This window comes from Halichoerus grypus, chromosome 3 (genome assembly GCF_964656455.1).
Source record: "Halichoerus grypus chromosome 3, mHalGry1.hap1.1, whole genome shotgun sequence".
NCBI classification, from domain to species: domain Eukaryota; kingdom Metazoa; phylum Chordata; class Mammalia; order Carnivora; family Phocidae; genus Halichoerus; species Halichoerus grypus.
In genome coordinates, this window is record NC_135714.1 from 89,737,951 (window position 1) to 89,751,277 (window position 13,327).

The 13,327-nt window shown below is 37.3% G+C and overlaps 1 pseudogene; it reads left to right on the forward strand.

Annotated features, from left to right (window-relative positions):
* The first annotated feature begins 12,854 nt into the window (after nucleotides 1-12,854).
* Nucleotides 12,855-13,012, forward strand: LOC144381263 (small ribosomal subunit protein eS27-like pseudogene; annotated as a pseudogene).
* The last annotated feature ends 315 nt before the right edge of the window (nucleotides 13,013-13,327 follow it).

Consider the following 13,327-nt stretch of genomic DNA (forward strand, 5'->3'; position numbering starts at 1 on the left):
ATATAAAAATCAAGATACTTTAAAAAAGCAATCAGCAGAATATTCATAGTGGCAAATATATATGTCAATTAAAAAAAGTGAATAAAAATAAGTAAATTAAATTTCCAAAAAAATTAGAAAAAGAGCAAAAAAGTAAGCAAAAGAAGCAAATACTGAAGGCAGAAATAGATATTAACGAGGCAGAAAATAGAAAAATAGGAAATCAAATAAATCCCATTTTTTTGAAAAAAATGAACTAAAGAGATGAATCACTAAGAAATTTAATTTTAAAAGGGGATAAAGGGCAAATATACAACATAAAATGACAAGAGAGAAATAACTACTGATACACAGAAAATTTTAAAAATCAGAAGACTATTTTGCATACCAATATGTAAATAAATAAGAAAACCTAGATGAAATGCATCATTTCATAGGAAAATACAACTTACCAAAATGGACCCAAGTATTGATAGAAAGCATAAGCAAAGCAGTTATAATAGAGTTAAAAGAAGCTATCAAGGAACTGTCCCCCAAAAGTCACTGGGCCCAGATGATATCATAAGAAAATTCTCCAAAAGAGACCAAAAGAGATAATCTTAGTGTTACTTAAACCATTTCAGAGAAAATGAAGGAAAATTTTCAAATTCTTTTTACAAAGCAATTATAACACTAATATCTAAATATGACAAAGATAATTTAAAAGGAATATTTCACATATCATTTATGAATACTGACATAAAATAACCCAAAATAAAATTTTATTGAAGAGACTTCAACAGCACATTAAGAAAACAGCATGACCAAGTAGGGTTTATAAAGAAATGCAAGGATAGTTCAATATTAGGAAGTCTATTAATATAAACTACTATATTAATACATTGATAGTTCTGAAAAGCCTTTGAAAAAAGTCAACACTTATTCCTAATAAAAACTCTCAAGAAAATAAAAATGGGTGAATAATTCCTTTATGCATGATATTCATATATCCATAGATCACTGATTAGGAAATGCCACATATCATTGATATGATTAGGGTTGACATATACACACACATATATTTTTTTTTAAAGATTTTTAAAAAAAATTTTATTTATTTGACATAGAGACAGAGAGAGAGGGAACACAAGCAGGGGGGTAGGAGAGGGAGAAGCAGGCTTCCCGTGGAGCAGGAAGCCTGATGCGGGGCTCGATCCCAGGACGCTGGGATCATGACCTGAGCTGAAGGCAGACATTTAACTGTCTGAGCCACCCAGGCGCCCCTACACACACATATGTTAATGTATACACACACACGTAAGTGTATGTGTCCATATGTACACACACACACACACACACACACACACACATAAAGGCAACATTTTACCTAATGTGAAAACACAAAGGCATACCCAACGGGACTCCTGGTGGCTCAGTAGGTTAACTATCTGCCTTTGGCTCAGGTCATGATCCCAGGGTCCTGGGATCGAGCCCGGCATGAGCCTGCTTCTCCCTCTCCCTCTGCCTGGGGCTCCGCGTGCTTGTGCATGCACTGTCAACTAAATAAATAAAATCTTAAAAAAAAAAAAGCCATACCCATCAAGAACAGGAACACAGCAAGAATGCCTACTATCTCCACTATTATTTAACATAGTACTAGAGGTATTAACCAACTCAATTAGACAAGAGAAAACAATTAGAGGTGTAACAATTGGAAAACAAAAAAAGACGTAAAATCTCTATTTGCAGATGATGTGATAGTAATGCTGAAAAACTAAAGAATTAGTGATAAAAACAACTCAAAAAAACAAAAGAAATGAGCAAGGTGGCCGTCTGTAAAACCAACACATCAAATTTAATAACTTTTGTATGTACAAATAATAACCAATAGAAGATAGTACGGAAAAGAAAACCCTGTTTACAATAGCAAAACAAACAGACAAATAGCTAAAATAGGAAAAAATGAAATGTGAAATATTTAAAATTCACTTGAAAAAATCGTACCTGAAAGATATAAAAACAAATTTGAACAAAGCGGAAGGCATTCCTTATTCCTGATTAGGATGTTTCAGTGCCATCAGGATATGTTATCTCCAAGTTAATTTATAAATTTAATATCCCAAAAAAATACCAACAAACCCTTTATTTTTCTGGAGCTAGACACTAACTACTTAGAAAAAAAAGGGAAATAATAAAACATACACACATATCTGCTTATTCTTTCAAAAAAACACAGGTAATAAGAAAGCAATGAAATAGATTGCCTACTAAGGATGTGTGTGGAGAAGCAGGGGGTGAGGAGGGGGTGATTTAGGGTGGGAGGAATAGGGGAGAGAGCACACTTCTCTGAGTATACCTTTTTGAAAGTTTTTTTCCTTTTGAAAGCATATTAATCTTCTACGTATTCAAAAATTAAAATTGAAACCTCAAGTATGGGAAAAGAAGTATGTAAACTAAATGCAAACAAAAACAAATGAACTCCAACTGTATTTCCAATTCATAACCTGTCCACATTGAAGGGGGGCAGGAAAAAAGAATTTAAATAATTTTTTCATTTTCATTTAAAATTAAAATTTTAATTTTGAGATAATTGTAGATTCACATGCAGCTATAGTGAGGGGAGGCTAGGATGCCTCATTACAGCCTGGCAGGGATGAAAGGCTAAGCTCCTCACTTGGCCTTTGCTGGTGGTGAAGATGGGGTGAAGATGGAGCCCCAGCTTTTTCTGTGGTATTTGACTGGAGTAGAGTGGTTATTATCCAAAAGTTTCCTGTCTTGCTAGGCTGCCCTTTCCTAATCCTTTGGCTACAGAAAGCAGCCTTTTGCTGTTTTTGTCTGTGCTTGTTGGCATTTCGGGATTGACAGCTTCTTCAGCTCCAAGTGTGGCATACAGAAGGCAAAAAGAAAAGCCAGGGAACTCATCATCATGTTGTCTCTTGGGTCTTGAGGTACCTCGCTAGTCTGCCTTCTCTCTACCTTTCAGAGTCTTCTGTTTAAGTATAAAGTCCATTTTTTTTAGTTGCACTGAATAGAAGAAATAAAAAACAGTATGTCTATTCCATCTTACTAGAAGTGGGAGTTTTTCCCAAGTAACTTTTGAATATAGTCCTTTTATAATCTTGGTCTAAGGGGGGAAAAACCCACAAATAAATCTTAAACTCTTTCTTTTGGTATTTTTTTGGAATATTATAAGTGTAACAATTCTAAAACTATTTCCTATGTATTGTAGGAATAAGAGAACAGTGAATGGGTTGATATTCTTGGAAGCCCGGATTCTTACTGCACAGGGAGATACAAATATGGGGAAAAGAGAGAGAAGGAAAAACCTGGTGGGGTGGATTGAAATTTGGAATTGAAGGTATGAACTTATTATTTCATATCTCTATCCATCCATCCATCCATCCATCTGCATATATTTGCCTCTTTTAGCTATCTTTTGAACCAGCTATAAGCAATTATACTCCAATAGTAATCAGCACACCTAGTACCAAATCTTGCCTTCTAAATACCATTCCCCACTGAAAGGAACATTCCTTGGAGAAATAGCTAATTTCAAGACGGTGGTAAGGAAGGTAAGAGTTGAACCAGAAGCATCTTATTGCGTCAGAATATAAAGAAGTTCTTAAAAATGGGTAACATCAAAAGCCCCCTTGAAACCACTTTGCAGGTTTTTCTCCTGGCTAGATCTGGGACAATTTGAGCATAAAAATAAGTGAAGATGGTAATGAATTATAACCCACTAAGTAAAATAGAAATCCATGAGTCAATCCATGGATAGTATATAGTGGACAGGTAGGTAGGCAGGTAAGTAGGGAAGTATGTAGGTAGGTAGGTAGGTAGGTAGATAGATAGATGAGAAGTCCCAGCTCTTCCATATAGCAGAAAGCTGACTGATAAATCAGGAGTTGGAAAATCACCATTTTGAAATTATCAGACTGAAGATTGGTTTGAGCAAGAATCACCAATGAATGGCAAATCTAGCGGGAAAAGTTTGAGAAGGATTAGGATATTTGCATGGTTTTCCAAATGTCTCCCCACAGACTGCTCATTATTGCAATGGGAAAAATAATAACTATACAGTGGATAAGAACAAACCATTGGGAAACGAAAATTAAGATCACTGGTAAGGGGGCAAGAGACATAACCTGCCTTGATATATTATTTCCTGAGAAGGGCACAGTATCACTTACATAGTATTCTGGCTGGGGATAAAATAAACAGAAAAAAAGATTTTATTTATTTATTTGAAAAAGAGAGAGAGAAGCAGGTTCCCCGCTGAGCAGGGAACCCAATGTGGGGCTCGATCCCAGGACCCTAGGATCAGGACCTGAGCTGAAGGCAGAGGCTTAACCAGCTGAGCCACCCAGGTGCCCCTAATAAACAGAATCTTATGAGAAAATAGTAGACTAGCCCAAATTGAGGAACTCTTGAAAATAACTGACCTGTATTCTTTAAAAGTATTTATGTCATTAAAGATAAAGAAAGACTGACAAATTGCTCCAGATTAATGGAGACTAAAGACTAAATAAGAACTAAATGCAGTATGTTATGCTGGACTGGATCCTGGACTCTTTGAAGAGAGAAAAAGTGTAAAGGACATACCTGGTGAAATTGGGATAAGGATGCTTGATTAGATAAAAGTGTTATATCAGTGTTAAATATTTTGAATTTAATAGCTGTACTGAACTTATGTAAGGGAATAAAAATCAAAACTCATGTTCTTAAGAGATGCACATGTAATGCTGAGGAGTTAAACGGTTTGATGTATCATGATGTATGCAACCCATTCTTCAATATATATTTCCAAAGAGCAAGAGGTTGATCGCGCAAATGTGCCAAAATGTTAACAACTGGTGAATCTGGATAAAGGATATTTTGGAGTTCACTTGTAACTTTCTTATGAGTTTGAAATTGTTTTAAAGTCAGAAAAATAAAAAACAATAGAGGATAGTAGATCAAAGGTCAGAATGAAGGTAGGAAATGAAAACCCTGCTAAAGCCCCGGCTCTGAATTATAGATAAAAATCTGGAATGAAACTATTTTTGTTCAGGTTGGCAGAGGTTATGATTATAATCATTTTTCATATATTCAACATATACTGGAAGAACAGAACTTCAATGAATGTAAGTGGTTATATCAGGTTCTTTAGCTTGTTGGGGAAGATGAACATTTAAGAAGTACTGAAAAATTGAAAATTGGTTTTGATATTAATGCAATTAAGGTGTATCCTTAGATAGAATTCAATGGTGCAAATGCATTATTAGAATACAACCACTTTAGGCAGGCATTTTTGGTATTTGTTTAAACATGATCTGTGCCATATGTCCCAACACACTGTATCTATAGGCAGTGCCCAAACACAGCAGCTGATTCCCTTTCTTCTGGACAAATGGAGTAGTTTTCTTAGCCCAGGAAAATGCTTACGAACTCAACATTCATTGAATTCTCTTTCCTCAGGACTCCTTCCCCCACCTCCTCACACACTCCTGCCAATCCTGATATCCTTTTACCCTTAGCAGAATCTTACTTCACTTTAGCAATTTGCACATTTGTAAAATTGGACACCTGGGGTTTTAGTTTTCAAAGCATTACTCAACGGGTGTGTCCCAGCTCTTGGCTTCTTTGACTATGTGTGCACATCTAGAGTGTGCATGCTTATGTACATGCCTGGCAGTTTGCTCCTTGATAAACTGGCCCTCTAGTACTCTCTTGGAATTAAATTGAGTTCTTGATGTATGGCTACAAATGTATTGACTGTAGTCATGTTTGAGAGGCCAAACTCTCAGAAGGAAGCAACCATGTCTGTCGATTTGCTAGGTGTCATATAGGACTGTTTAAAAGGTATTTCATGATGACCAAGGATTCTTTTGGACAGTTTTATGGCTCTGATATCCACTTATACTTAACAAGTATGACCTAAATTATTAACTTTTTGCTTGATGGCAGAAAACAAATTCTAACAAAGGATAGCAAAAGATTAAAATAGAGATGCACATGTCAAATTGAGGAGTAAAGGGGCATGATATATTATGATGTATGCAAACTATTCCTCAATATTTATTTGGAAAGAGCAAGAGATTGATGATGCAAATGTGGCAGAATGTTAACAACTGGTCAATCTGGATAAAGGATATTTTGGAGTTATTTCCCCACCAAGAGAATCAAGGCCTCCTTGCAGTTCGATAAGTGGCCAAATATTTATTACTTCAATTTGAATTAATTTTTTCTTGCTGAGATTGAACACCTATCTGCTCATATATTTTGGTTGTTTATTCTCTTGTGAATAGCTTATTTTTTGACATTTTTTCTATTGGGTCGATCTTTACCTTTTTAATTTGTAAGAATATCTAAATATTAAGGATATTAACTGTATATCTGCTATACGTATTGCAAATATTCTTCCCTTCTTTTCATATGCTGTTTAGCTTTATTTATAGTGTTTTGCACAGAGAAGTTTTATATTGCTGTGTAGTTAAATCAGTTCATATTCACACTTATGGTTTCTGGCCTTATTACTGTACTTAAAAAGTCCTCCTTGTCCTCAAATTGCATATATATTCTCCAAATGTTCTCCTGAACTTTTTATAGCTGTATTTTACTGTGAAGTTTCTAATTTACATGCAATTTTAATTTATGCATGATGTGAAGTAGACAGCAGATATAATCCAAAATTTTGGTGAATTAATTTTTTGGTGAATTAAAATTAACTTAGTTTTGTAAATTTAATATTTCTTGTAACTTTACAATGGAAGGATCAGACTATGTTTAAAATATATTTATAATGAAAAATTTAAATAATTATTTTGTTCTCAAGGGGAGAAATTATAGAGATTTTATTTATTTATTTATTTGAGAGAGAGAGAGAGAGAGAGAGAGCATGAACAGTGGAGAGGGGCAGAGGGAGAGGGAGAAGCAGACTCCTCACCGAGCAGGGAACCTGCCCTGTGGGGCTGGATCCCAGGACCCTGGAGATCATGACCTGAGCAGAAGGCAGACGCTTAACCAACTAAGCCAGCCAGGTGCCCCGGAATTTTGTTTTTCTATCTTGATATTTTCATGTAAGGAGGTATTACCATGAGCCCTTTGGGTATTTTTTCTTTTTTCTTTTTCTCTCCTTCTCCAAGCCTCTTTTTCAAAGGGGGGCTGCTAATGTGAAAGTCAAGTGTCAACTGGGTCCTAGTTGCAGGCAGCAGCCTCACACACCTGAGCCAGCTCCCACCTCCTGCACTGCCTGCCTCATGGATGGGTCAGGACCAGATGTTTTCCAGGGTGTCTGGTTTTGTGTGATGTGCACATCTAGGGTAGGAAGGAGACAGGCCTACTTATCTGCCCTGTGCTCCCAGGGTGGCTGTCAAGGCAGTTTGCAGTCCTCCATTCTCTTAGTCTCTTTGTCCATCTAGCTCTTCATCCCAATGGCTCCCAAGGAAGAAGAGAGGACGCGTGAAGCCTCATTTTGGTCTAAGCCCAAACCATATTTGCTAATCCATCTTCACCAAGGTGTCCTGTAGGCTGAGATTTACTGTGCCTCCAATAATAGGCCTGTCACTGTTATCTTCATGTATGTAGCAATGGTTTGTGTTTATGGGCTATTGGAGCAAAATCTAGAAGGGGAGTAGAATGGGAGTAGAGGGAGAGTAAATTGTTGGTACCCCCAGCTTTTCATACATTCTCCTAGAAGCATTCATGGGTGACATCCAGCAAATATTTATGGGGTGTCCACCATGGGTAAAACACTTCGGAGTGGACAAAGCCCTCTAATAGTTCACAATCTAAGTATGCATAAGTGCCTGTGGGGTTGAGCATGCTTGACTCTATATGTATGTTCAAACCTGCACTCAACTAATTACAATGCAATGTGGTAAGTAGTAGAAGAAATGTTAGCAAAGAGCAAATATTAGCACAGAGAAGGGGGCATTTGACTCCTCCACTTCTTAGTTTATGCCAGACTTCCATTTTCAGTAGGAGACTTGACAAGTGTGCTTGACTACCTGTTGTAGACGTACCTAACAACACATCAAGCGATTTGGGTCTCAGTCTGTTCTGTCACTAACTGGGATACCTTTTGTCTACGGGCCTCATTCTTCCCTATTTTGGTGACAAAGGATGTTGGAGTTGGCTTTCCATGATTCCTTATAAAATGCTGTGATTTATTCCTTTCAGGAGATGAACAACGAACTGTAATTGGCAATTCACTGCCAATCACAGCACATACTATCTTTGAGTCAAAAGACACTTTACCAGCCATCTGGTACAGCCCTCTTAATTCAGAGAAGGAAACCAGCACCCAGAAGGATGAGTATTTTGTACAAAGTCAGAGCCATTCTTGGTCCCCAGGTTTCCTCATGTTAGTGCAGCTGAATTACTTAGGCTTCGAACAGAATTCGGTTAAGAGTTGCTGGACTAGGGGGCACCTACGTGGCACAGTCAGTTGAGCATCCGACTCTTGGTTTCAGCTCAGGTTGTGATCTCAGGGTGGTGAGATCCAGCCCTGAATTGGGCCCCGCGCTTGGCGAGGAGTTTGTTGAGACTCTCTTTCCCTCTGTCCCTGTGTGCTTTCTGTCTCTAAAATAAATAAATAAATCTTAAAACAAAACAAAACAAAACAAAAAAAGAGTTGCTGGACTGAATGCCCAATAGAATTTGACTCAACACAATCAGTATAAAACAAATGCATGCAATCCAAGGGATTTCAGGTGAGATACATTCCCTTGAGCAATCAACTGGACATTCTTGGCAGGAGGTAGTAAATGTGATTGGGGAAATATCTGTGAATACCATTCTTTCTGTGCTCCAGAAATGTCACCCTTCTCAGGAATGTGATTAACTGGGTGTTTAGAAACAAACAAACAAAAAAACCATGTGAAATAGACTGCTAAGATACTGAAAATTTTCCTCTATTCACTTTAAAACAAATAGCATGTTTACAGCATATTAAGTAAAAGGCATACTATTGGGTTTTGGTGAACTTGGTGTTCTCTCTTGATCTGTTTCTTGATTTTATCAGTAACTTCTGGGGTGAATGTTAAGTACAGAGTCAGTAAGTGTGAACTGCTCCAAGCAGTGTGTCATGCTGGAAAAAGGAACAGAGCCATTAAATAAAGTTCTGGTTTAAAATAGATTAAGTCTAGCAAAGATCAATTTATTTAAATATTAAGTGAGTCCAAGCACCAAATTCACTCCTGTGCCCTCTGACTTTGCTCTCAGTTGGCCTCCTCCTTGTCCCCATCCAAGAACAGCATGGACAGCTGTGGTAGAAAACAGGGTGTGTCTCTGGCTATGGGGCTCAAATGCCACACACTAGATTCTCTCTCATCATGGCATTTGAGGTTGAGATCCACACACTGGCTTTGTTCCCTAGGCAGCTGGGAGGTTGTATGGGGTCACCGGGCTTCTCACATGGGTGCTCGGCTTCACCTTCCCAGTGGCTTCATTTCCTCCTAGGGTAGAAGTGATGCATCTCCATTCCCCGTTAGGATTCCTCAGAATTTTCCAAATGATGAGGTGGGGTTTTACCTAGAGTTGATGCCATATTTGGGGGATGACTTCTGTGGGGGACAGGCACTTTACGTAACTATCACCTTCACAGAGGATTTTTCTGTTGTTGGGTTTTGGGAAACTATTTGTCTGTGGGTAGATTTTTGACTCTCCATATTTGCATGTGTGTGTGTATTCATACACACACAAATGCATGCACGCATACTGCAAGATGTTTTCCTCTGCTTCTTTTTTACTTTTCACCTGCTAGTCATTCATTTCTTCACTTGACAAAGAGACACTGAGTGTCTGCTCTGTGCCAGGCACTGTCTCTATTGACAAGATGTGTGTTTGGTCATGTGACTTAGCAATCTGGTAGGAGTACTTTGGGGTAGTTCCATTTAGATAATTAACTTCAAATAAAAATAAGCCAGTCATCCATATGAAAAGATGCTCAACTTCATTCACCATCAGAAAAATACACATCAAAACTACAATGAGATACCATCTCAAACCTGTCAGGATGGCTAAAATCAACAACACAAGAAACAACAGGTGTTGGTGAGGATGTGGAGAAAGGGGAACCTTCTTGCACTGCTGGTGGGAATGCGGACTGGTGCAGTCACTATGGAAAATAGTATGGAGTTTCTTTAGAAAGTTAAAACTAGAACTACCCTATGATCCAGCAATTGCACTACTAGGTATTTACCCAAAGAATATAAAAATACTAATTCAAAGGGATACACGCACCCCAATGTTTATAGCAGCATTATCTACTGCAGCCAAATTGTCCATCAACTAATGAATAAAGATGTGGTATATATGGGTATATATGTATGTATATGTACATATGCATGTGTATATATGTGTAGATATGCATATGTATATATATAAGATATATATTACTCAGCCATAAAATACCATACGTGGTAGATATGTGTATATATGTATATGTGTGTATATATATATTATATATACAACAAAATATTACTCAGCCATAAAAAAGAATGAAATCTTGCCATTTGCAATGATGTGGATAGAGCTAGAGAGTATAATGCTAAGTCAAACAAGTCGGAGGAAGACAAATACCATATGATTTCACTCATGTGGAATTTTGTTTTAGATTTTATTTATTTTGAGAGAGCGAGAGTGAGAGAAAGCGAGAGGGAGCACAGGGGAGCGGGAGAAGAGCAAAGGAAGAGGAAGAGAATGTGTAGCAGATTCCACACTGGTCACAGAGCTCAAAGCGGGGCTCAATCTCAGGACCCTGAGATCATGAACTTAATCGAAACCAAGAGCCAGACGCTTAACTAAATGAGCCACCCAGGCACCCCTCACTTATGTGGAATTTAAGAAACAAAACAAATGAGCATAGGGAAAAGAGAGAAAGGCAAATCAAGAAACAGACTCTTAACTACAGAGAACAAACTGATGGTTACCAGAGGGGAGGTGGGTGAGGATGGCTTAAACAGGTGATGGGGATTAAGGAGGGCATTTATGATGAGCACTGGGTGTTGTATATAAGTGTTGAATCACTAAATTGTACATCTGAAACTAATATTACACTGTATGTTGACTAAGTGGAATTTAAATAAAAACTTAAAAAAAAAAACAAAAAAAAAAAACCAGGGGGCGCCTGGGTGGCTCAGATGGTTGGGCATCTGCCTTTAGCTCAGGTCATGATCTCCAGGTCCTGGGATTGAGCCCCACATCGGGATCCCGGCTCAGCGGGGAGCCTGCTTTTCCCCCTCCCTCTGCCTGCAGCTCCCCCTGCTTGTGTTCTGTCTCTCTCTCTCAAATGAATAAATAAAATCTTAAAAAAAAAAAAAAAGCCAGACACCAAGGAATAATAATTTTAGAGAGTCATAAAGGAAATGGGAAATTTATAATATCCAGGTACTATTCCCAGCATCAACTTTCTTAGTTATGTGATGAGTTAATTAATGTAGTTGATCTTTTCCTCAGAGTGAAGGAGTTTTTTGGTTTCAGAAGTAGAACATGATTTCTGTGGTGCTGCAAGACTGATTCAAACTACACCAATCCTTTCAGATAAATGCCAAGCCTATTATATTTTTCAAATCCAGAAGACCTTGTAATTTCATAGATAAATTATCATTGATACATTAAAAAATGATTTCTAACTTTTAATTTGATTCTATGCTTTTGGTATACCTCTCTGTACATGTGGGAGATTAAAAAAATTATGGTTTTCCCCATAAATGTAAAAGTCTTCAATTTACAGCCACAATTTCTGCCTTTGTCTTTTAATCCCTGGGCCAATATAATCCAAATTTGACTACCTTCTTGGGGGCTATATTTTCTACTCTAGGCACTGATTTTTTCTCCAAGAATGGTGAATCATGAGACAAATTGTTCTTGTTGAAGACTCAGATGTGGATAAAGATTATTATGTATCTACTACTTGCTACACATGAAACATTCCATGTGGAAGTTTGTCTTAAAGCTCCATAACTGTATTACATTACTAGTTTAACACTTATTTGAATAGAGAGAGAAATGTTTAACACTATTAAGAAGACAAGCTTGATAGGAAGTGATGGAAAAGTCTCATCTTGAAGAGACACAGTGGTGGGCCAACTCCAAATATTCTCAGAAGGAATTTTAAAGGAAATCCTTTAGTAAATCTGTATATATACATAAAAAATGGACTGAAAAGAAACTAGTTAAGGAAGGCAGAGCTATGAAATTATCATATAAAACAGTACTAAGTGCATGTTTCTACCCACACATGCCTAATTTCAAGAATTATGTCAAGTAAACAATCTACTTAGTAATTGTCAGGGAAAAACTGTCCTGTCGAGGCTTATTATGTTTCTCCTCCTATGTTGGAAACACGTAATATGTTGGATAAAAATTAATTTGCTAGCAATGGGCAAGACAGAGATTTGAAATGTTAAACCAAGCATCCTTTGGAGAATCATTTTATCTTATGTCCCAGTTTCTAAATAGGATATATTGTTTTGGACTCCTGAATGTTCTTGACACGAACTACTGAGGCTGATGCAGAATCCTTACCTGTGAGGTCTTGAATTCCAGATGGAATTTTGAGTAAAGTATGGCTCTGTCGGAGGCAAGGAAACATTCTAAGGGAATTACATTCTAAATGTAATTTTCCTTTTAATAAACAAGGCAGTCCAAAGGACAGCACTATCACAGGCAGCACTCCTGAGGGCAGGGTTTTAGGTTATAAGAGCACTGAACATAATGCTCTTCATCTGAAGGCCAGTGGGTATCTTACTAAGTCTCCTTTGAAACAACAACTTCAGGCCTTGTAGATTGGGACTGGCTGGGATTGCAGAAGGATCGACATCCCTTTGGCTACAGATTTATTACATCAACCTTGGAAGAGGAAAAGAAAAAACAAAAAGAAATGGCTAGTTCAAAGCCCAAATTCCTATTTTATGGATATAAGCTGTCCAGGTTCCTATAAGAGTACCACCGTTTTCAGCCATGCTGAGATGGTGGTTCTTTGTGTAGCCTGTTCAACAGCGTTGTCCAGCCAATAGGAGGAAAGGCCAGACTCACAGGAGGGTATTCATTTAGAAGAAGGCAGCACTAATGATCCACACCACCTCTTGAATTTGTGTTCTATCGCAAAAAACCTTAACAGTTCAGTAATTCAATTACTCTACCAAGATAATGTAATTTAATTTTGTAAGGTATACAACAGTGATCTCCTATTTTGGTGTCAGTTTTTCAATAAAGTTTTGGTTATGGGCAATAAATAAATACAATAAAATTACAACTTTAAAAACCAAATCTTAACTTAAAAATGAGGGAAAACCCATAATCTTACTGCCTAGTCAAATAAATTATTATCAGTTTTTCTGTGTCTCTTATCTGTTCTACAAAAATAAATACTAAAATTGTAGGA